Source organism: Erinaceus europaeus, chromosome 1 (assembly GCF_950295315.1).
Source record: "Erinaceus europaeus chromosome 1, mEriEur2.1, whole genome shotgun sequence".
NCBI lineage: Eukaryota > Metazoa > Chordata > Mammalia > Eulipotyphla > Erinaceidae > Erinaceus > Erinaceus europaeus.
The window spans coordinates 181,529,428-181,552,796 of NC_080162.1; the positions used below are offsets into that span (position 1 = coordinate 181,529,428).

Consider the following 23,369-nt stretch of genomic DNA (forward strand, 5'->3'; position numbering starts at 1 on the left):
AGGACCCTAACCCTCACTATAAAGTAGCAATGGTAGGGGCTACCCCACTCTCTGAAGATGGGCTGGGTCATCTTATTCTGCCACTTGAGAAAGACTGGTCCTGTAATAATTGCTGCATAGAAGTTTTGACTATGGACTGTGAGATCAAACTGACAGGGACTCAGACGTTGTACAGGCTCCTGTGATATATATATATCCACCCAGGTCAGATAGATGTGGTAAACATATTAACTGTATTTATATGGGTTTTTTTTTCAAGTTTGGAAATTACTCTCTGCCTTAATCTGGCTTTCAAGTTCCATTCTCAACTCTGATACCATCCTCCCAGACAAATATTTCTAGTAAACCTTCATATTAACTATCAAGCTCAAATAAAAAATTACTAAAGTCATGGTCCCCTAGGAACATAAATAAACAGACATCCTAGCTTCTCTCTACCCCCGCATACCTAGTCTCATCTATTCCTACTCTTTGGTTCTTGTTTATTAAATATTTTGCCCTGCCTGATTTAGTTCCTTTCATCCACCAAGTTGCAGATGGTACTACAATTCCACCCTGGCTTCCTAGGCAGATGACTTTACCAATGTGCCCCAGGATCTCATCTCCCAAAGCCCAACCCCACTAGGGAAAATCAGAAACAGACTGGGGGTATGGATCAACTTATCAATGTCCTTGTCTAGTGGAGAAGCAACCCAAGGCCAGAACTCTATCCTTCTGTAACCCAGAAAGAATTTTTGTCCATACTCCAAGAGATAGAAAATAATAGGAAGGGAGTCGGGCGGTAGCGCAGCTGGTTAAACGCACGTGGCGCAAAGCACAAGGACCAGCATAAGGATCCCTGTTCGAGCCCCCGGCTCCCCCACCTGCAGGAGCGTCACTCCACAGGCAGTGAAGCAAGTCTGCAGATGTCTATCTTTCTCTCCCCTTCTCTGTCTTCCCCTCCTCTCTCCATTTCTCTCTGTCCTATCTAATGACATCAATAACAACAATAATTACAACAACAATAAAAAGGGGCAACAAAAGGAAAAATAAATATAAAAAAAGAAAATAATAGGAAAAGATGCCCAGAGGGCTCTGAACCCCAATTAAACCAAGCCCCAAAACATTTGTCACTAGGATTCTTTGTTTGTATACCATCAATGAAAAGGAAGCAAATCTGTAAAACACAAGATGAAACCAGGCACCATTTCACTTACATGTGAGGGAAGAGGAAAAAAGGAAAGACACTTACGAAGCAATAGGTGTAGGTGTAAACTAGAGATGTAAAGGCAGGACCATACAAAATGGGCAAAATAAAAAAAGATAGCTATATAGATAGATATAAATATAAAGTCAACCCATATCTGTGACCTGGAAGAACTAATGCAGTTTCCACTGAAAGGGGGTGGGAACACAGAAGTCTAGTGGCGGGAATGGTGTGGAATTAATTACCCCAGTTATCTTAATTTTGAAAATAACTAATAAAAATTATATATATATATATATATATATATATATATATATATATATACATACATACATCTGGCTGGAGAAGTATTCAGCAGTATCACAATATATATTAAACCCTGAGTTCATTCCCTGACACCACATAAACAAAAAATCAGAGTTTTTGAAAAGGGTTCACTTAAGTGTCCAATTAGTGGTGAATCTAAATGATCTCAGAATCCATTCAATATCAGCAAATCCCAAGTCTCTTATTCTTGAACCCATGCTCTTTCCATGAGATTTTGCTACCTTAGAACACCAAAAATATAATTGGAATGAAGATAAAACATGTGAGAATGAAGTAATTTATCTCATATCCAGTTGGACCTGTGAATACTGATGAGTCAAACCAAATTATTAATGATTACTGGCTACAACAAAAGTCTGTAATTTCTACCACTCCAATAACAGAACGGGAAAAGATCATAAACTATACTGATTTATACAGAAAATACTGATTTAGACGTAGTATCTATTTCTCATTCCCTCCTCTCCTACCAAAACACTGTGTTGCTAGGCTATCATTACATACTGTGTGTAGTGGATACAAAATTGGGTCTAGTAGACCTTGAAGTTAAGGAACCCAACTGAATTAATGCAAAGAATATTATGGAAATGTGCTTTTGGTGTGTGCCTTGCAGGCTTGGATAATATTGCATCTGACTGGAAATTTACTACCCGATGTAAACATAGTGGGACAAAGGAAGAAAGAGGGATATGAAGCACTGGCAAATAATACGTAGGTCTTACTCACGGAAGCTTATAGGCAGCAATTTTCATTTACGGCAGCCATATCATCTTAATTGCCATTTGGAATTATAAAGGCTCTTTGAGGTTGTAAATGTGCCAATAATCTAAATGAATAAATAATTATTTTAATACATTCAGGAGATATTTATTGAGCATCTTAGAAATACCAAGCACTGTGTTCCAAGTGTTACAACATGCCTGGAAGAAAATGGTTTCTGTAAACTGGGAGATGGCTCAGTGGTAGAGCACAGAACCAAGTTAGATGTCTGGGACCATCTGGGCCAAAGTGATGAACTGGTTTTCTCCCAGACATGAAACATAGACAAGTCTTAAAAAGGAAATGGCTCATCAGATATTTTTAAACACAAACCCATCCTGAATATGTTTATTATGATAAAAACCAAGTATTTTGCTCACCCTGAAAGAAAGCAGAAGCCTAGTTTTCAAATGAGCTTTTTAATAGCTCCTAAGCTTTCTATGAGCACTCTTCCTATAAAGCCTAATGAAAATGCTCTCCTTGAATTCAAAAAAAGTAGGATTCCAAATTTAAAATGACATTTATCCCAAAAGTGAATTAATATTTAATGATAGTCTGATTAATAATTGTGATTTTATGAACTGGAGACATTTAGCATGAAAGCCCCGAGACACATTTGTTCTCAGTTATAAAGACTAGGCAAAAAAGGACTAAAAGCAGACCATCTTTTCCAAATGCTACTTTACTGTTATGTTTCAGAATTTTGTCTCCTAGACACCACTTTCCCATTCTGGTATTCTTACTAGAAAGCTTTTTTATTTTTGAAAAGAAGGACAAAGATCTCAAGAAATTTAGTGATATAGGAACTTTCAAAGGGTGGAAAACAACTATAAATGCTTCTAGGTAACAACTGAAAAAAAAAAAAAAAGAAATCCTTTGCCTTACACTTTTATGTAGCAAACATTAACATTACTACAGCTCATAAACCCCCCGAAATGTATCAGTTGCCATGCTAAAAAATACCATTTCACAATCTCTTTTTGCTAGCTATTGTAACTGGATTTGGGCTGTTTCTGTTTTGCTTTTTGTTAATGGTCTAAACTGATAAAACTGCTTTTGTAAATAGGCAAAAAAGAAAGAAACCAATATACAAAAGACAAGGAACTTGCTGGAGCATACAGTGTTGTGTCTGTTATTTTTGAGGTTAGTAAAGAACCAAAGACAGAGACAGGGAGGAAAATAAAAAACAAATAACAAGTCAAAGCACATAGATGCCTAAGAAGATAATGTTCTATATTTTCATAATGTTATATATTGTGTATATATAAAGAAGAAATGCCTTCAATAAAGAATAATTCTTATTATGGATAGAAAATAGACCTTGTGCATTTAAATCTCCTCACTAGGAGGTAAATAGAAGGTACTCATCAGAGTTGAAATACACACTGAAGTCTAGAAATGGCTTACATATTTACATACCACATGCCAGAGTCCAACACTGGTTTTAAGTTAATATTTCTAGAATTTAAACCATCCTGGTTTTACATTTAGGGTTCCTAAAATAGCTCATGTTGTTAACAGCCCAGACCTGCATTGGCTAAGATGGTAGTCACTAGCTATGTATGACCACTTAAATTTAACAAATAGTCTCTCTGTTGCCTCGGAGGCAACTCAGCTGGTAGAGTGCAGACTTGCATGTGTGGAGACCTGGGTTTAAGCCCCACACAGATATGCCAGAGCAATGCTCTGGCCATTCTCTCTCTCACTTGTGAAATATTTTAAATTAATAAAAAATAAAATGTTATTTGTCAATCACATATGACATATTTCAAACGCTTAATACTATATGTGGCCAGTGCTTAGTGTACTGGAAAGAACAGATAAAGGAAATTTCCATCACCACATCAGGTTCTGTTGGAAAGCAGTGGTCTAAACAACCTTCTCCATGAAGTTATGAGTCAGAGTACTCCTTTAAAATAGGGGTGAGAAGAAAAACTGTGGTGGAAGCATCACATTTTGTCTTGCTTATATCTCTATCTACCAGCCATTTCTATTTCTACCAGTGGCAGCCCCTAAGCCCTTACCACACTTACCACATCTTTATTGACCCATATTTTTGGATTATCCTTACAGTTGTCAAGGAGGATGTATGAAGTGTGTGAGAGTACAACAGTGTGCACTTGAGGTTTGGCCTTTCATCGGTAGGAAAATGCACCGTGGACCTTCTCTGTACTACACTGGGCAACAGTTCCTGCACTTGGTTTTGTCTTAGGACCCAGAATCTGCTTTTAAACTTGAGTTCTAGCTTCACTCATTTCTTTGTTCATTCATTCAACAAATAAAGAGTGAGCACCTACTATGTACATGGACTTGTACATAGATGATATGACTGAGAAAGTGAATAAGAAAATGACCTGTCTTCTCCATCAGAACAACATAATGGACCACTTTGGGGGTCCCATAGAACCTTGCCCTCAGTGTGGATCAACAATGGTAGAAAATGTTCCATCCTCCAAAGGAAGGCTGGATAACATATTCCATCTACCACCTGAAGAAGATGGGTCCTAAAATGGTTGCAACTCAGAATGTTCCTACTGATGACCATAAAATGCAAGTTCAGACCTACTGGGATGTAGAGGTAGGCTCCTATGCTGAATATGGGCCCCAGATCAAATCGATGGGTTTACAGTCAACAATATTATATACTTTTCCCACATTTGGGAGCTATTCTCTCCCCTGATCCAGCTTTCTAGCCCTTTTTCCAGCCATGATATCATCTCCCCAGACAATAATCTGGGTCCACCTGCATAACTAATAAAGCCATGGGCCCTTTGGAATATAACTAAAATAGACCTACTACTAGCTTTTTCCAAAACAGAGACACCAAATCTTCATCTGCAATATTCCAGCCTTTAGGTTAATGATTAGTCAACAATTTTTATGGCTTTATATGTTAACTCTTTTTCAGCCACCAGGCTCCAGATGCTACCATGATGCCAACAGGACTTCCATGGACAGATGACCCCACCAATGTGTACTGGAGCTCTGCTTCCTCAGAGGCCCACCCCACTAGGGGAAGAGAGAGGCAGGCTGGGAGTATGGATCAACCTGCCAATGCCCATGTTCAGCGGGGAAGCAATTACAGAAGCCAGACCTTCCACTTTCTGCATCCCACACTGACCTTGGGTCCATAATCCCATGGGGTTTAAGAACAGGAAAGGTATCAAGGGAGAGGGTGGGATACAGAAGCTCTGGTGGTGAGACTTGTACCCCTCTTATCCTATGGTCTTGTCAGTGTTTCCATTTATAAATAAATAAAATTTAAAAAAACAATTAAAAAAAAGAAGAAACAAAAAGAAAAGAAAAGGACTCACATGGGGCCAGGCTGTGGTGCACCCCGCTGAGCACACATAGTACTAAGCACAAAGACCTACAGGAGAATCCACATTTGAGCCCACACCACCCTCACCCTCTTCCTTTCCTCTCTCAATTTCTTTCTGTCCTATCCAAAAAATGGGAAAAAAATAGCCACCAGGAGCAGTGGATTCTTAGTGCCCACACAAAACTTCAGTGATAACTCTCGAGGCATAAAAAAAAAAAAAAAAAAAAGCAAACAAAAAGAAAGAAAGAAAGCAAAACAGAATGAAAAGACCCTGCCTTTATTGAGCTCACGTCCTCGCACAAGAAAAGGTCACTAAATAAGTCATTACCAACAGTTTGAAATTAGAATTGCTTAACTCTGACAAAGGAGACTAGAGATTAGCAGGAGAAAGTATAGTGGAGAGAACTCCCTAGACTTCTCTGAGAAAGTATTTTCTGACCTGAGACTAAGAAAGAAATAAGTAAAAATAGACAGGGTTCAGAGCAGTCTTAATGTGAAGACATGAAGACAGTACATCCCAGGCACCTTAGTTGAAGGAAGGGAAAACCAGAAACTGTAGCAAAACATGAAGGCACCTATGCATTAGATGAAGCTGGAGGGTAGGGGGCAGACTGCTCATATCCTGTTATAACCAACAGACAGGCCCTAAACATAGTGCTTCAGCAAATGAAGAAGGAAGTCCTAAGTTAAAGATTTTAGGCCTTTGTCATAAGAAAAGCAGGACATTTTTAGGGGTTTTTAGGTACATGAGCGATAAAACCAGGTCTGTATTTTTTTTTAAAAAGTAAAAAATGTATTGGAAGATAAATTAAGGAAGCCGATTCCAACAGGACCAACAAGAAAAAAATTAGTGAAATCCCAGACAGAAAATGGTACTGGTTTGGACCAGAAAGTGACAACCCCAACATAGTGCACATGCTATAATGCAAAAGGATGTGAGTTCAAGCCCTCAGACCCATCTGCAGGTTAGAGGGGGTGTGTGCGGGATAGGTGGTGCTTCACAAGCAGCAGGTAGTGCTACTGGTGTCTCCCCCTCTCTCTTATATCTAAAAGTTTTTTTTTTTTTTAATTTTTAAATTAAAATAAAAGAACACAGTTCTAGTAGTTTGGAAGTCACATAGGAAAAAGTCTCCTATCCATGCCTGAATCCCGTACTGAAGCAACCATCACATGATTTTCCTGACAACAGATACTGGTCTGGACCCCTGCTAGCTATTAATAAGAATTCCACCTAACCTCTAAGTCCCCTCAGATCATCGCAGCTGAGCCTATGAAGGCAAATCATCCTAGTCCTGTCTGTGTGTGCCACTGGAAATCTCCAAATATTGCCTGCTTTCATATCCCTTTTTCCCATACTTGGTCAGAACTTTCCCCAATGCTCTTCATCTCTAACTCTCTGCCTATGTGGAGTGCCATCAGCCACCTGTTTCCAGTCTCTCCAGATGCCATGTTTGTCTACCTGGCTGAACTACTTTTTGGACTAGCTTACCCTGACATGACTGAGTACACAGTATTATAAAAGAAGAAAAGAGGAGAAAATATACAAATAGCTCCAGTCCAGAAGCCTACAAAGAAGAAGCTAAATGGAGTAGCAGCAGAATATGAAAGTATCTCTGGACAAAAATGATGGCAGAGTGGTCTGGAGTTTTCATAGTAATTAAAGAACCATATCTGTGCGTATGAGATCCTAGGGGTGACCCCTGGTAGCATATGCACCAGTGTGATGAAGCAATGCTCTGGCACTTGCTCAATCTCTATTTAACTGGTTTCTTATTCTTCCTCCCTCTTTCTCTCTCACTGTCAAATAAATAAACCTTATACAGAATTACGGCATCAGGGTATGGGTGGTGGCACATTTGGTTAAGTGCACGTAGTACAAAGTGGGTTCGAGCCCCTGCTCCCCACCTGCAGAGGGGAAGCTTCACTATTGGTGAAAGAGGTCTGCAGGTATCTATCTTTCCTTTTTCCCTTTCCACCTCTTCTTCCCTCCTAATTTCTCTCTGTCCCATCCAAGACAACTAGAAAAAATGACCATTAGGAACAGTAGATTTATACTGCTGGCACCAAGATAATTAAATAAATAAATAAATAAATAATTTAAAAATATGGCATCATAAAGTCTCAATTCCCCCAGTTTAGCTCATCACAAACTAATGTGGTACTCCTCACTCCAGAATCATCACCCTCATCCTTCATTTACAGAAATCTCCCTTCTTCCCATCACCTTTCCTTTTCAAATAGTTAATAAAGAGTTTAGATATAAGGAATAATCACTATTGGGAACTAGAGAAGATTCACATCATATAGAGTTAGCCCTCTAAAGATAAATGTCAATTTTGCTTAACCTGACAATCTTAAAGCACCATATAAAAACATATATTTCAATCGAGACAGGGAGTCAGAGAGAGTGAGTAAATGAGACCACAGCACCACAGCTTTCTTCAGTGTGGTGGGAGTCAGGTTCAAACCTGGGTTGTGCAAGGGCAAAGCAACACATAATCCATATATAAAAAATTTGTAATTAATACTGACTAAGTGCATAATTTTAAGAAACTGGCTACAGTTTTTACCCAGTGGGACTAGAAAGTAGTTAGCCTCCTTAGAAAAATAAGTGTTGCTTTGTTTGGAGAATAACATAATTTACTATTTGGCTATTACAGGCAAGACCCTTTGGGGGACCCAAACACTGCAAAGGAACAAAGAGAAAATTCTACTAAAAGATGTCAAGAAGAAAATAAATGTCTAGTGTTTGAATTCCATAAAGAGAGAGGCTGGTGAGAAAACTCTGTGATGTAAAATAATAAATTCACTCCTAAGAATAGTGACAACTAACCTTTAATTAGAACTAGTTTCTTATCTATAGTATGAATTATCATCCATTATTCCAAAAACAGTCAGCCTCAGTTTGTTATATTCAAGAAGTTGTACCAGTGATGCTTGAAAGAATGAATGTAGGTAAGTACTAATCCTAGAGGTCTTGCTAAGGAGTAAAAGAAGACAGGATCAAGGTTTGGGAGATGCAGAGAGATGTCATGTATAGTAGAGGACTGAGTAATGAGTGAATGTAATTCATAACTCTCTTTTGTTATTTTTCTTTCTTTCTATTTCTTTTTCTCTTCTTTTTCTTATTTTTTTTTATTAGACTACAGTGATTAATAGTGGTGCAGAGGGTTGAATATGGGACCTGAGAGCCTAAGGCATGAGTTTCTTTGCATAACCATTGTGCTCTCTACCTCCACTAATTCATATCTTTTCTTTCCCCTACGTTATTCTGGAGGAAGACAGTATAATAGGGATGCCTAGCTAAAATCATCTACCTATATTCATACTGCATATTTGTAAAATGAGAATTATCACTGAAAAGCTCCTATTATCCCAGGAATTATGTCACCTGATCTCTCTACATCGAAGAGAGCCACTTGACTAGAATTTGTCAGCAGAATATAGGCAAAAGTGGTATTATGGTCAATTCTAAATCAAATGTTTAATAATTGCGTGTGTCTTTTCAGTTCTCCTTCTTGGTCCCTACCTAAATGTTATGTGGTTGAGAAATAAACTTTTATTATGTTAATCCATTAATCTTCTGGTTTGTTACAGTAGTTAACATCATCTTGTTATAAAACTAACAACATGAAGTAGATATTTACGTTATAAATGCATGGCATTGGTCATTGGTAAGGGAACAGATACAAAAACAGGAGCCCTGGAGCCCTGGAAAGTGCCAGTAAAACTGCATTTATTCAGGGAAGATCTACCACTTTCATGAAAATAACCTGGAAAGAGCCAGAATGCTATTGTGTCTGACAGTTGCTCTTTATTGTCTATATAATCAAACATTATAAGATTATGGAGTTTAGGAAAGAAGTGGCTCATTTGGGAACAGAGATAAGAGTAAATAAACAAAAAAAAAAATAAGGAAAGAAACAAAAAAAAAAGAGTAAATAAACACTATAATTCTAGAAATTTAAGTCTGGAAAACTATTTTTTTCTGGTCCACTATTTCCCATATTACACTAGTGAAGAAAAACAGTGAAGTGGTTTTGAGTAGAAGATATTCACTAAGGCTTTGAAGGTCAACAAATTAAGTCCAGTCTTGCAACAAAGACTGACTCATGAGGTTATAAAACCATCCGAGATTTTTGTTTCAGATAATCTGAAAGTAACCACTTAAGAGATGGGGAGTTGAGATATGAGCAAAGAAATAATACAGGGAAAGGTTATTCAATAAAGAGAGATGGAATTAAGAGAGGAAGAAGACTTAGCATCACCGATAAAGCCAGGACTCTGAAATGGATGCAGTGGCCAAGGAGGATACCAGTAATATCTTGGGCTTCAGGTAACCAGGGAGTCACCAGCATTTGACTAGAGAGACCGAATATGATAGGAATAGGTGTTGAGAAAAATGTTTACTTCTTTAAAAATTTTTTTATTATCTTTATTTTTATTTATTGGATAGAGACAGCCAGAAATAAAGAGGGAAGGGGGTGGTAGACAGGGAGAGAGAGAGAGAGAGAGAGAGACACCTGCAACACTGCTTTACCACTCACAAAGTTTTCCCACTGCAGGTGGGGACCAGGGCTTGAAGCTGAGTCCTTGCACATTATAACATGTGTGCTCAACCAGGTGCACCACCACTCAGCCCCAGTGTTTACTTCTTCATGAAGAAGACAGAAATGAGGCTTGGTGAGATGTTACCCAATGAGGGGTTACACTGCTCCATCTGTATACAGATTGGAAAGAGATGATTCCTGAAATGAGGCTTTTCTCCTCTTAACATTCACCATTCAGATATCACCACCACCACCACCTCCCTAATAAAAGAATACTATATTACTTAATTTAAATCTTGTAGGGCCATTCTTTGTACTTGCTTTGTCATGCAGACCATCCAGGTTTGAGCCTAGCTCCAGCGCACTGGAGGAAGCTTTGATGCCTTCTCCCCATACACCTTCCCTCTGTCTTTTTATATCTGAAAAAATCATCCCAGAGTGGTCAAGCCCCAGTGATGACAAAATTAATTAAATAGTTAATTATTTAACCCCCCCAATCTTCCATACAGAATAAAGTCCATATGATTTAACGTAGTATATGCAACACCTTTCACATTTAATCCTCAACCTTCCTCTTCAGTCTTCTTTTTTTTTTTTCAAATATAACATTCCATTTTTTTTTTTAATTTAAGAAAGGATAAATTAACAAAACCATAGGGTTATGGAATCCTTCCTCTTCAGTCTTATCTCCCATCACTTCCTCTTTGGCTGCCAATGTGAAGTCCCAAATCATTTTATTTATTTATTTATTTATTTTTATTTAAGAAAGTATTAATTAACTAGGGTAGGAGGGGTACAATTCCACACAATTCCCAACACCCAATCTCCATATCCCACCTCCTCCCCTGATAGCTTTCCCACTCTCTATCCCTCTGGGAGCATGGACCCAGGGTCATCGTGGGTTGCAGAAGGTAGAAGGTCTGGCTTCTGTAATTGCTTCCCCGCTGAACAATTCATTTTTAACACTGCTTGGCAAATACTGTTCCCTCTGCCTCATTTGTTATCCATCTGCCTCATCTTTAGTCTGGAAAATGCTTACTCATCTCTTAAAAATTAGCTAAGATGTCACTGTTTCTATGAAATCTTGTTTGATACTCCCATGAAAAAATGAAACTCTCATACTTATACTCAGATTAGTCAGCCTCACACAGTGTGCCAACTATGGCAATGTTTTTGGACTAGAGGAAATCCTGGAGCTGTGGTGTCTTGTCCTTTCCCGGTCTCTCTCTTTCTATCTTAAAATCTGAATGAAAAAAAAAGATAAATAAAGCAGCCCAGGAATGTTAAAATTGTGTATGCACTAGCATGAAGCCAAGGCTCCACAGCAGGAAGGGAAAGCTTCTTTTTCTTTTTTCTTCCCACTTTATTGAGAGGGATGGGGAAGAGAGACAGGGGCAGACAGAAAGAGAGAGAGAGACACCTGCAGACCTACTTCCATACTTGTGAAGCATCCCCCCAGCAGGTGGGGGGCAAGGGCTTATCCCCCTGCATTTCGTACAATGTGTACTTAACCAAGTGTGCCACTGCTGGCCCCAAAAGATGTTTCTATCAATATGATTTCTGTGGTTTAACTGTGTTGCTGGATAACTGATTTGTTATACAGTCAGTCTCTAAACTCACCTTACTAAATTTGGAGAACTCTACCTTTCCAAAATAGTTTAATTAGGCATATGAATTGGACTGGCTTTCTTCACTGGGAGAATATAGCCATAACAGCATTGCTGAATGGGATTAGCATAAGTTTTCTTTTTTTTTTTTTTCCTCCAGGGTTATTGCTGGGGCTCGGTGCCTGCACCACAAATCCACTGCTCATGGAGGTTTCCCCCCATTTTGTTGCCCTTGTTGTTTTATCGTTGTTGGAGTTATTATTGTTGTTGTTATTGATGTCGTCATTATTGGATAGGGCAGAGAGAAATGGAGAGAGGAGGGGAAGACAGAGAGGGAGAGAGAAAGACAGACACTTGCAGACCTGCTTCACTGCCTGTGAAGTACTCCCCTTTAGGTGGGGAGCCGGGGGCTCCAACCGAGATCCTCACTCCAGTCCCTGCACTTCAAGCCACCTGTGCTTAGCCCTCTGCGCTACGGCCTGACCCTCTCTTGCATAAATTTTCTAAAATTATGAAGTATTTGGAAGGAAAGGCCTAAGAATGCAAGAAACATACAATGTGAGTGTGAGTCCTCAACCTTTGGTAATTCTTTTTATTATTATTATTATTTTTTGACTGGGACATTTTTTTTCTTTATTTCCTTTTGTTGCCCTTGTTGTCTTATTGTTGTAGTTATTATTGATGTTGTTGGATAGGACAGAGAGAAATGGAGAGAGGAAGGGAAGACAGAGAGGGGGAGAGAAAGACAGACACCTGCAGACCTGCTTCACCACTTGTGAAGTGACTCCCCTACAGGTGGGGAGCCGGGGGGCTTGAACCGGGATCCTTATGCGGGTCCTTGAGCTTAGCGTCACGTGCGCTTAACCCGCTGCGCTAACGCCCTACTCCAGGTAATTCCATTTTTTAAATATTTATTTATTTATTCCCTTTTGTTGTCCTTGTTTTATTGTTGTGGTTATTATTGTTGTTGTTGTTGATGACGTCATTGTTGGATAGGACAGAGAGAAATGGAGAGAGGAGGGGAAGACAGAAGGGGAGAGAAAGATAGACACCTGCAGACCTGCTTCACTGCCTGTGAAGCGACTCCCCTGCAGGTGGGGAGCCGGGGCTCTAACCGGGATCTTTATGCAGTTCCTTGCACTTTGCTCCACATGCGCTTAGCTAGTGCACCACCGCCCAACTCCCTTGATAATTCTTATACTTCTCGTCAGTCATATATGCAAATGAGAGATCTTATCCCTATTTGTGGATAAAATACTTGTACACTAAATGTTCTGGGAATATGACATATATGTGAAACCTCATCAAGATTTGCTTATCATATGGAAAGTCAAGTCACCAACTAAAACCCTGCATGTGTTAATGATTCACTGATACAACACATGTACATCTTTTTGTAATTGCACCTTGTCACACTCAGTGAAATGTATTTACTTTGTTCTTATTTCAAGATACCAAATGTACAAAAATGTCACCATTATTCAGCTGAATATTTTCTCTTAAGTTCAAACTTGTGCATTTTAAGTAGCAAGCATATGCCCACTTTATGATATCTAGTATAGTTATGCCTGGGTATATACTTATTTATATACATACTGTTTTATCATAATCCACTTTTCCTTTCTTTCTCCCTTATATTATAGATACAGAATACATATTAATACTTAAAATAGTATATATTTTGTATATATATAATTTGAGGGAAGAAAATGAAACATTAGAAATACTGCTTATAGAAGGGAGCACGGGGTGTGAGCAAGTATAGAATCATCTTTTTTCCTCTTGGGATCCTTCTGTTAAGTAACTACTCAGCAGGATAGGCATCCTGCTCTACCAATAACATTTAAAACATATTTTTCATTTGTGATTCACTGGTCTGTATATGTAGACTCTGAGTCTATGTCTTATTCATATTTCTATCAGACCCAGCTTAGGGTTCGACACAGAGAAGGAGCTCAGCAGATACCTTTAGGATGAAATAACAAATGAGAATTCTAAGGAGATATGCAGTGCCCAGCTCTTACAATAGAACACTGAATCAATTATTAAACATCGTTCCTATACCAATATCATAAAGCTTTCTTCACTCTGCCTAATGTAGAGGCAGTACAAACTCTCAATTTTCTCTCCTACTTGTGATCCCAGGCAGTTCTGTGCTCACCTCTTTACCAAAGAGGAAATAGTCAATAAATGCTATTTAAATGAAATTATCACTCTGGCATATTGGTATACATAATGGTTGTATCTTTTGTACTAACAGTGCTGTACTTCCGGCATATTATTGATTAAAAGGGCATTTGCGGATTGGTCTGGAGACCTAAACATCACAATGTTGTGTTTCTATAAATGTATAAACTTCCAAAAGAACGAATTTGGAAAGTCAGCTCTTGTGTCATAGTCCATTGTAGGCTGAGGGCTGTCTACACAATGTGACTGAACCTATGAGACTGTATATCTGTGAAAAAAATATATATCAGTCACGAGAATGTATCTAAATGATTGTATAGTGTGCATCAGGAAATAATTTACTATTTTCCAATTTTAATCCAGGTAGTAGTATTCACATAAACAGAAACAGTGGCTATTTAGAAAGAAAATTATTTCAAATATTATTTTTAAATGTTCTGCATCCCACACTGACCTTGGGCCCATACTCCTAGAGGGTTAAAGAATAGGAAAGCTATCAAGGGAGGGAATGGAATACAGAGTTCTGGTGGTGGGAATTGCATGGAGTTGTTCCCCTCTTATCCTATGGTTTTGTTAGTGTTTCCTTTTTATAAATAAATAAACAAATAATCAAATAAAATTTTTTATACAATAACAATATGAGAGGGGGGAAATTAATTGTATGTCTCGAAGTTTTTCAAAACACAAACTGAATCTTTTCTCAATATATGCAGTGTAATTGATATGCAGACTCTTCTCAAAAGCCTACACCAAGTAGATCAGAAGCAACCAATAGCACAGCTATATACAAGATATTGGATACTGTACAGCAAACCATAACAAAAGGGCTTTTCAAAGTTAACCCAATTACCAAATAATGTGATGATAACATTAACTATCGATTGTCTTTTTGAACCCTAAGACAGCAGGAACTTCACATCTCCACTATAGAGCCTCTACTTCCCCCAGTCCTGGAACCATTGGATAGGGCCCACTTGACCGTATGCCTCTCCCAATCCATATCAAATAATATTGCATCTGCCGATCACAACCTAACCAACACAATGATTGCCACCTCAACATGTTTCACTTCAGACTGTGTTCAGAGACTTCACGTGTGGAATGACAACCCTTCAGCTTCATTACTCGGGTGAGGCCTTTCCTTTCATAGTATACTCTAATTCCGTCTCAGGTGGTTCACTTTCTAACAAAGTCCCAAAACCTAGATATACACCAGTTTCTGTGAGAGAGAGCATATGTTCACACGTATCTGTAAACTACTGCAAAATATATACCTGAAAGCAGAAGTACACTAGAGTTTGCAGTGAGTATCCCCCTAATACTTCCTCTCCACTATTCTAAGCTTTGGGTCTATGATTGCTCAACAACTTGTTTGGCTTCATATGTTAACTCTCTTTTCAGTCACCAGGTTCCAGATGTCATCAGGATGCCGGCCAGGCTTCCCTGGATTGAAGACCCCACCAATGTGTCCTGGAGCTCCGCTTCCCCAGAGACCCACCCTACTAGGGAAAGAGAGAGGCAGACTGGGAGTATGGACTGACCAGTCAACTCCCATGTTCAGCGGGGAAGCAATTACAGAAGCCAGACCTTCTACCTTCTGCAACCCTCAATGACCCTGGGTCCATGCTCCCAGAGGGATAGAGAATGGGAAAACTATCAGGGGAGAGGGTGGGATATGGAGAATGGGTGGTGGGAATTGTGTGGAATTGTACCCCTCCTACCCTATGGTTTTGTTAATTAATACTTTCTTAAATTAAAAAAAAAACAAATAACAATAAATATTTTATTTATATCTTCATTATTTTACTATAGTTATTTGTCACTTAACAAAATAAATGCACCTTAGAAAACATATTAGAAAGTAATCTGCTGTGGCTGTTCAGTGGTATCCAGTAGAGTGCATATGTTTCCACAAGTAAGGACCTGGGTTCAAATCCCTCTAACCCCCCATGTGGGAGGTGGTCTTTAGGAATGGTAAAGCAGTGCTGCAGGTATCTCTCTATCTCTTTCCCTTTCTACTCTTCTCTTCTGTTTCTCTATGTCTCTATATAAGAAAAGAAAACAAAAAGATAAAAGAATAAAGTAATATGTTATTTATATTCCAACTTCTGTTAGTATATTGAAGATATATTTTACAGCAAAACCATGGGAATATGGGTAAAAATTTTTACATAGTAAAATTGATGTTTCTTTTAAAAATGAATATATAATTTAAAAAATAATAGATCTTAAAAGTTGTATTATGCCTTGCCCAAATTACTGCAAACATTTTTTTAAACTGAAAATAAAGTTAACTATCATTAAAAAATGGATCCATCTGGCTGTTTGTCCCATTTTCTGTCATTACTATAAAGATAGCACTCCCTAATATTTTAACCTTTTCATACTTAGCTTCTACGTAAACCGCCTTCTTTTTAAAAACATTTTATTTATTTATTAATGAGAGAAATCGGAAGAGAGAGAAAGAACAAGATATCACTCTGGTACATGTGCTGCCAGGGTTCAAACTCAGTGCCTCAAGCTTGAGAGTCCAGCACCTTATTCACTGCACCACCTCCCGGACCACAAAGTAAACTGTCTTCTGGGGGCGGGTGGTGGTGCACCTGGTTGAGCATACATGTTACAATGTGCAAGGGACCGGGTTCAAGCCCTCCCAGTCCCCACCTGCAGGAGGAAAGCTTCACAGGTGGGGAAGCAGGGTTGCAGATGTCTCTCTTCTCCCTCCCTCTCTATCACTCCCTTAACTCTTGACTTCTGATTGTATCCAATAAATAAAGATAATTTTTAAAAGAATAGTAAACTGTCTTCTTTCAAATTTTTACAGGAAAACTGGGACTATTCCCTCCTTTTGGTCTTTTCCAACCATTCTTGTAACAGATATGTATCTTTTAATAGAAAGATACAGCTTCAAATAAATCTCAAGCAGCAAACAGCTTTTAATATTCTGCCTAAAATTGTGCTTCTGAATACTCTTTTTCTGCACTAGAGTCATCACTGAGACTCAGTACCTGTATGAATCCACCACCATTCCCAGTTACCATTTATTCCTCTTTATATTTTTTTATAAAGGGTGAGAGACAGGGGGGTAGAGAATGACAGAGGGAGACACTTGCAGCACTGATCCACTGCTACAGAAGACACCCCACCCTTGCAACTGGATCAAGGTCTTGAACCCATTCTTAACACTTTTGTTCCCAGAATACTACTCAACTCTAGCTTCAGGTGGTGCCAGGGATTACACCTTCGACTTAGGCATGAGAGTCATTTGTACAACCATTATGCTATCTTACTACCTTCAATACTTCTTAGTATCGTAGTGGTTAGTCGTTAGGGAGATTCTTTTTTGCTTCCAGGGTTATCACTGGGGCTTGATGCCAGCACTACAAATCCACTGGTCCTGGAGGCTATTTTTCCCATTTTGTTACCCTTGTTGTGATTGTTATTGTTGTTATAGCTGTTGTTGTTTGACAGGACAGAGAGAAATCGAGAGAGATGGGGAAGACAGAGAGGAGGAGAGAAAGATAGACATCTGCAGACTTGCTTCACCACTTGCGAAGCGACAACCTCCCTTCAGGTGCGGAGCTGGAGGCTGGAACCAGGATCCTTTTGCCAGTCTTTGTGCTTTGCACTGTGTGCTTAACCCACTGCACTGCCACTCAGCCGCCCCCCCCCCCCACTTCAAGGAAATTCTAAACGCTGCAGTTCAAGCATGCCAATTTTTTTTCCTATGTGTCTTTGACAAGAAATATCTTCCTACATTAACTTTTACATCAAATTAATAGAGTGCTACTGATAGCTATGTCTTAGGATAATTATGAGAATTAAAATATTCAGCATTTTAAAAAATGTCTCTAGTTCAGGTGTTTACAATGATGATAGTAGTACACTTATTTTGTTTATATAAATGACATAATAGATATTATTTATGTAATCTTACTTTATTTAATCTTACAATGAAATATTTTAACAAATGTCATTACATTTTCTCCTAATTCCTCATTGCATATACTGTGACAAATTTTCATAACTATCTTCATGAATTTGTTATAGTTAACTAAAAATTATTAAATGCATTTATGTATGTAAACGATATCTAATTTTGAATTTTTTTTTATTTAAGAAAGGATTAATTAACAAAGCCATAGGGTAGGAGGGGTACAACTCCACACAACTCCCACCCCCCAATCTCCATATCCCACCCCCTCCCCTGATAGCTTTCCCATTCTTTATCCCTCTGGGAGCATGGACCCAGGGTCATTGAGGGTTGCAGAAGGTAGAAGGTCTGGCTTCTGTAATTGCTTCCCCGCTGAACATGGGTGTTGACTGGTCGGTCCAGTCTGCCTCTCTCTTTCCCTAGTAGGGTGTGTCTCTGGGGAAGCTGAGCTCCAGGACACATTGGTGGGGTCTTCAATCCAGGCTAATTTTGAATTATATGTGATTCTCCAATTACTTGTTCAAGTTCTACTCTACTTGGTAAAAGTCTCGAGAGACAAAAATTGTATCTTCTGTCTCTTTTGCATCTCTTACAGTCAAATTCAGCACTCTTTTTCTTATGCATACATAGAGGTTAACAAATGAATTAATGAATGAAGTAGTGCCTGGAAATATGATATTAAGTCGAACAGTATAGATAGGTACAATTCATCCTACAGGAATAAACATTTTTCCCTTAAAGAAAATACCATAGGGTTTGTTTTACATAGTTCAAGGAGATCCTGGCCTCACACATCTGAATTTCTGCCTAACAATTTAGGCTTGTGGAGAGAAATTCTGGAATTACTTATTTTAAAACCACAATGGGAGGAAACAAGCAGTGAATAGGAATGGACTACTGATGGAGAGAATGAAGCTACTTGTAATGGATGAAAATTTTGAGTCAGCACTGCTCTGTAAAGCTTATTTTACCACTTCAGGAGTAAAAAGGCTATGAACGCTAACCTTAAAAAAGTCCTCTGAACTTAAGTCAATATCATATAATTGCCTGTGTATTCTCAAATCCTCTGAGGCCCTTGTGAAAATGACAGTCATTATAATTTGTGCAAAATCCATTTAACAAACACAAGTAAATCTCAAATATTATATTCAAGTCAACAGAGTGTCTTCTTATATATTTACCTTAAAATGTACATGAGGAAGTGTCCTATCAGCTTTAAAGATGTTCTTTGGAAATTATCCTCAAATTTCAAGAAACTAATTACTTATAGTTTGTCAAGTTAAAAAGAAAAAAGCTGAAATGTTGAATCAGAGTGAAATGTATCATGTGGGTTTCTAAGATACCACAATAGTTTGTTCTAGTTTTACATACTTATACCATCTCTCTAAAACAACATTTTAAATACCAGATATAAATTTGTAAAAAACTAGTGCTTAATGAAGATTTTACACTGGCATGCAGGCAGATATGCAAAAAAGTCTGGAGAGACATCCCTTTAAGTTACCAAGAAATGCGACTAATGCCATTTCACTTTTCTAGCCCCATTTTTCTTACTTTACTGGAAATTGGAAGGGATCATACTGAGCATCAACTTTAACCCAGATTGAATATTCAGTTAGCACAATGTTTCAAACAGTGAGCTGTAGAATTTGGAAAAAAAAAAAAAGTGGGGGGACTGGAAATAATATCAACTGATGGAATAGACTGATTCTATTTGGAAAAAAAGGAGAAAAAATAAAGTGACAGTAGAATTCTCAAAATGTTGGGCAATACCATTATTTTCTGGAGTGGGTATGTGTGTGCTTGTGTATGCATGAGATTTGGGAATACTAACATGGAGAGTGAAAAGGTGAAGGTTAAAAGGAGAAAGAAAGCAAAGAGAATGCCAAGCAATTCACACCTCTCTCCAAGTGTCTGAGTTGCGCCAGAAAAGGGGGAAAAAGAGTACATTAGACAGAACTCTACTCATGATAAACAATTAGGCTGAATCTGTCAGCAAGAGGGAGGGGATAATGCTGTTTTCTTTGAGAAGATATATGTGTTTAGGTATAGGAATAATTTTCACACAGTGGGGGGTATAGTAACTTATACTTTGGACCTTCAATATTCTCAATGTATCTATGCAGTAACATAATTAATCACATTAATTGTGCCTTCCAATAATAAACACCAGCTCCAGCATCAGCTAAAAGTACAGACTGAACACATTACAGTGTTTTAAATTACTGAACTGCTTAAGTTTCAGTGGAGAACCCAAAACTCTTTAGTTGAGACATCTGTCAATATTATTGAAGAATGGCGCCTAAGCTTTGCATAACTTTATATTTACTGGTGTGCGCACACACAAGCATATAAACACACTTCTAAAGAGTGAGAAACTACAAATATATACATGTAAATGCTTCATTGTTTGATCCTCCTTTTCAAAATCTCCCCTGTAAGTTACTGATTATACATAATAAACACTTTAGATTTTTAACTGGAATGAAATGTACCATTTTGACTAATGTATATTGGAAAATAAAACTACACAATACTCCACATTTAAAGCTGATAACAAAACATTTTCCTTTTGGGTTGAGTTTAAGAAATCAAATTCGAACAAAATTGAAAAAAAGAATCAATGCAAAAACAGAAATATGAGAAGATATTTGAAACACTGATATTATTGCATAACTTGATTAGGTTACTAAACCTTCATGAAATTAATGCAATGTACATATGTGGATCCTAATTGTTCTCAGCGTGGTCTTGTACTTGTTATTATAACATTTGTGCAGTGATAAATAATGCACAAATGAAATATCCATGCATATTGCACGCTGACAATTTTTATGAATGAATACACAAAACGCTCATAATCCGAGAAAATGGATGGCAGCATGTTATTTTGAAAATGGTTTGGGAAGCATTAGAAGCAAATGAGGAGGCGAGAGGTCTCTGTTTTTGGTGCCATTCAGGGAAACTGTATTCCCAAGTCCCCTAGCAGAGTGTGTTGGAAACAGCCATGAAGCTCTTTCCTTAGAGACTCGTCCTCCCTCTCAGGAACTGTGCACCAGAATAGAGACCGCGCACCGTTTGAAGAATAAAATGCAGGTATGTTCCTGTGTTCTGAGCTCTGTTCACATATCAGAGACATCACACTCCCTAAATCCGTTCCCACAAGTGTGTGCATGTTGAGCACGGCATTTACCAACAAATGAACAGAAGGCAACAAGAGCTCCTCTTCTAGAAATAACATTTCCAGTCCCTTCCTAGGCAGGCTGCTCTAAGCTTTTCAGGGGCTAACACTTAAGTGCCTTCCCCACAAGGAAGAAACCTTTCATTAAGAACCCTCTCAAGGCTAAGTCAGCTTTGTGTGTAAGTCCACTCAACGCCATATGACAGTTTCCAATTCCTTTAGCAACTCCAGTCTGGCTAGGCTGCCCCGAAAAGATTAATTCTAAAGGAAGACCCTTCCAGGAAGCAGCAATGCCCCCCTGCACTTACCTAGCTCCCACAGAACCCGCTCAGCAGGCTGCACGGGCTCGGGCGCCACAAAGGGTTGTGGGATTCCCCACTCCCTCGGGGCTTCTCTCTCTGCGACGATCCCCTTCGCCAATGATCTGTCGCTGGAAATCCCCCTCCCCTCCACTGAGAGGAGGGTCTCCCCTGCTGGCGAGAGCTCCTGACGGCTTTCCCCCGCCACCACCCTCGCCTTACATCCCTGACTCTGGTGCAAGGTCTCTAGTAGCAAGGCTCAGAGGCGAGACGGCAGGAGGAAGCTAAGGCATCCTTTAAAAAGAACAATAATCTTCTTCGCTCTTCACCCTTTTCCCTACGAGTGCCCCCATCCTCCTGCCTCCGCGGTCGCCCAGACTGGAGAGAGGGCTGGGATAGAAGAGGAGGAAAACCCAGCGGGGCTGAGCTCGCCCTGCACGAGTCCGGAAGGCGAGGGGCTGGGGCCGAGAGTTGCCGCCCGTTCCAGCCGCGGCCAGCGGGGACAGAGGGTGGTGGGTGCTTGGTGGGTGTGTGTCTGTGGCAAAGCTGGGGAGAGGCTGGGCGCGGAAGGCGAGGCGGGGCGCTCGGGGGCGCCGGCAGGGCGCGCACACCCGCCCGCGGCCACTCCACCTCGCGCTCCGCCTCCTCCCGCGCTCCGCGCACTCGCGGGCTGGAGCGGCCGCCGCCGCCTCCTCCTCCTGCTCCACCTCCTCCTTCTCTCCTTCCTCCTCCTCCTCCTCCTCGGAGCTCTGTGCTATGGAGGTGGGTGGCGGGAGGTAGCTCTGGGAACGGGGTGGCTAGGCAGACCCCGCTGTGGATGTCCAGGCTCGCCAGAAGGCGCGGGAGCCGAGCGGAGCCGAACCGAGCCGAGCCGAGCCTCGGCTGGAGACAGCGCCCTGGGCGCGGCCGGGGAGCCTGCAGGCGGGAGCCGCCCACACCTCCACTGGCACCTCCCTCTTCTCCCGGGGGTCCGCGGCTCCCCGGAGCTCAGCTCGCCGCTTCACACACACCTGCCTCCTTTGGCGGGTCCCGCCTGCTGAACCCAGCAGGAGCCGAGCGTCTGCAGCCCCCAGAGCGCGACGCGCCGGGTGGTCGGGAAAGCCCGGGAGCCCCGTGGAGACGCGCCTGGACTGCTGCGCGGGACTCCCGGGCCCTCCCGCTCCCGGCTGCTGGGCTTCCCCAGCCCGCCCCTAAAAGCCCCTGGACCAGGGGCCACTGCTGGACTCCCGGGGTCTGGGACTAGAAAGAATCGCTCTGGAGTGATAGGACTCCCAGGGTTTTTCCGGAAAATTAGTGCCGGGGTATCTAGCATCGCAGAGATGATCAGACTTTCCTCTGAGCACCTCCATCTCCTTGCAGGGGGCCTTCGCCGGCCCCAGAAACCGCTCTTTCCTGGGTTTGAGGGAAATGCGGTCTGTGGCAGTTTTAACTCTCGCTTCCCACGGGGGCGCTGTTCATAAGCAAGCTTTCTTAGCTTAGCCCGCTCTCCAGCCATCTGGAGAACTGTGCGAACTTCCTCCTACAGGAGGTCGCACCCAGACCCTTCCCTCAAGTCAGGGCTTGGAAAAGACTGGGTGAACTTCTGCCTAACATCTCTGGTCTCACCAGCGGCCTGCCCGCAGTGCTCCTTAACAGGCACAGATAGTCAGCAGACACAGGTACAGGGGCTTTCAGGAAAACAAACTCACTCGAAATCTCCTTTTATAAAGCATGTTGAACATGATGTATTTATAACGGCTCAAATGCATTCGTTATATGAACATCACATTTATTCCTTGCTGTTCTACATGTATTGTCATGCAAGGTTCACTACACACTGACTGACGTTTTCCTATAGTCCTCACCTGTACTCCTTGTGTTTTCAATGTGTCATACTTTGTACCAGAGGTTGAGTAGGGACTTTGCCCCTTCAGATGTCATAACCATTATGCAGAAACTTCCCTGTTCCTCTGCTTCCCCTTCCACCACTTCTCCATCTTGTTTCTGCCTTCCCCACCCCACCCCCCTTCTGAATTAT

General features: G+C 40.3%; 1 protein-coding gene across 1 annotated transcript in view; it reads right to left on the reverse strand.

The window, feature by feature from the left end:
• The window catches only part of KCNB2 (potassium voltage-gated channel subfamily B member 2), a 515,333-nt gene extending 493,385 nt beyond the window's left edge, over positions 1–21,948 (reverse strand). The window contains exon 1 of the mRNA XM_007527275.3: positions 21,362–21,948. The gene's annotated coding sequence lies outside the window, so the exon portion shown is untranslated. The remainder of the gene's footprint in view (positions 1–21,361) is intronic.
• Between the last annotated feature and the right edge of the window lie 1,421 nt (positions 21,949–23,369).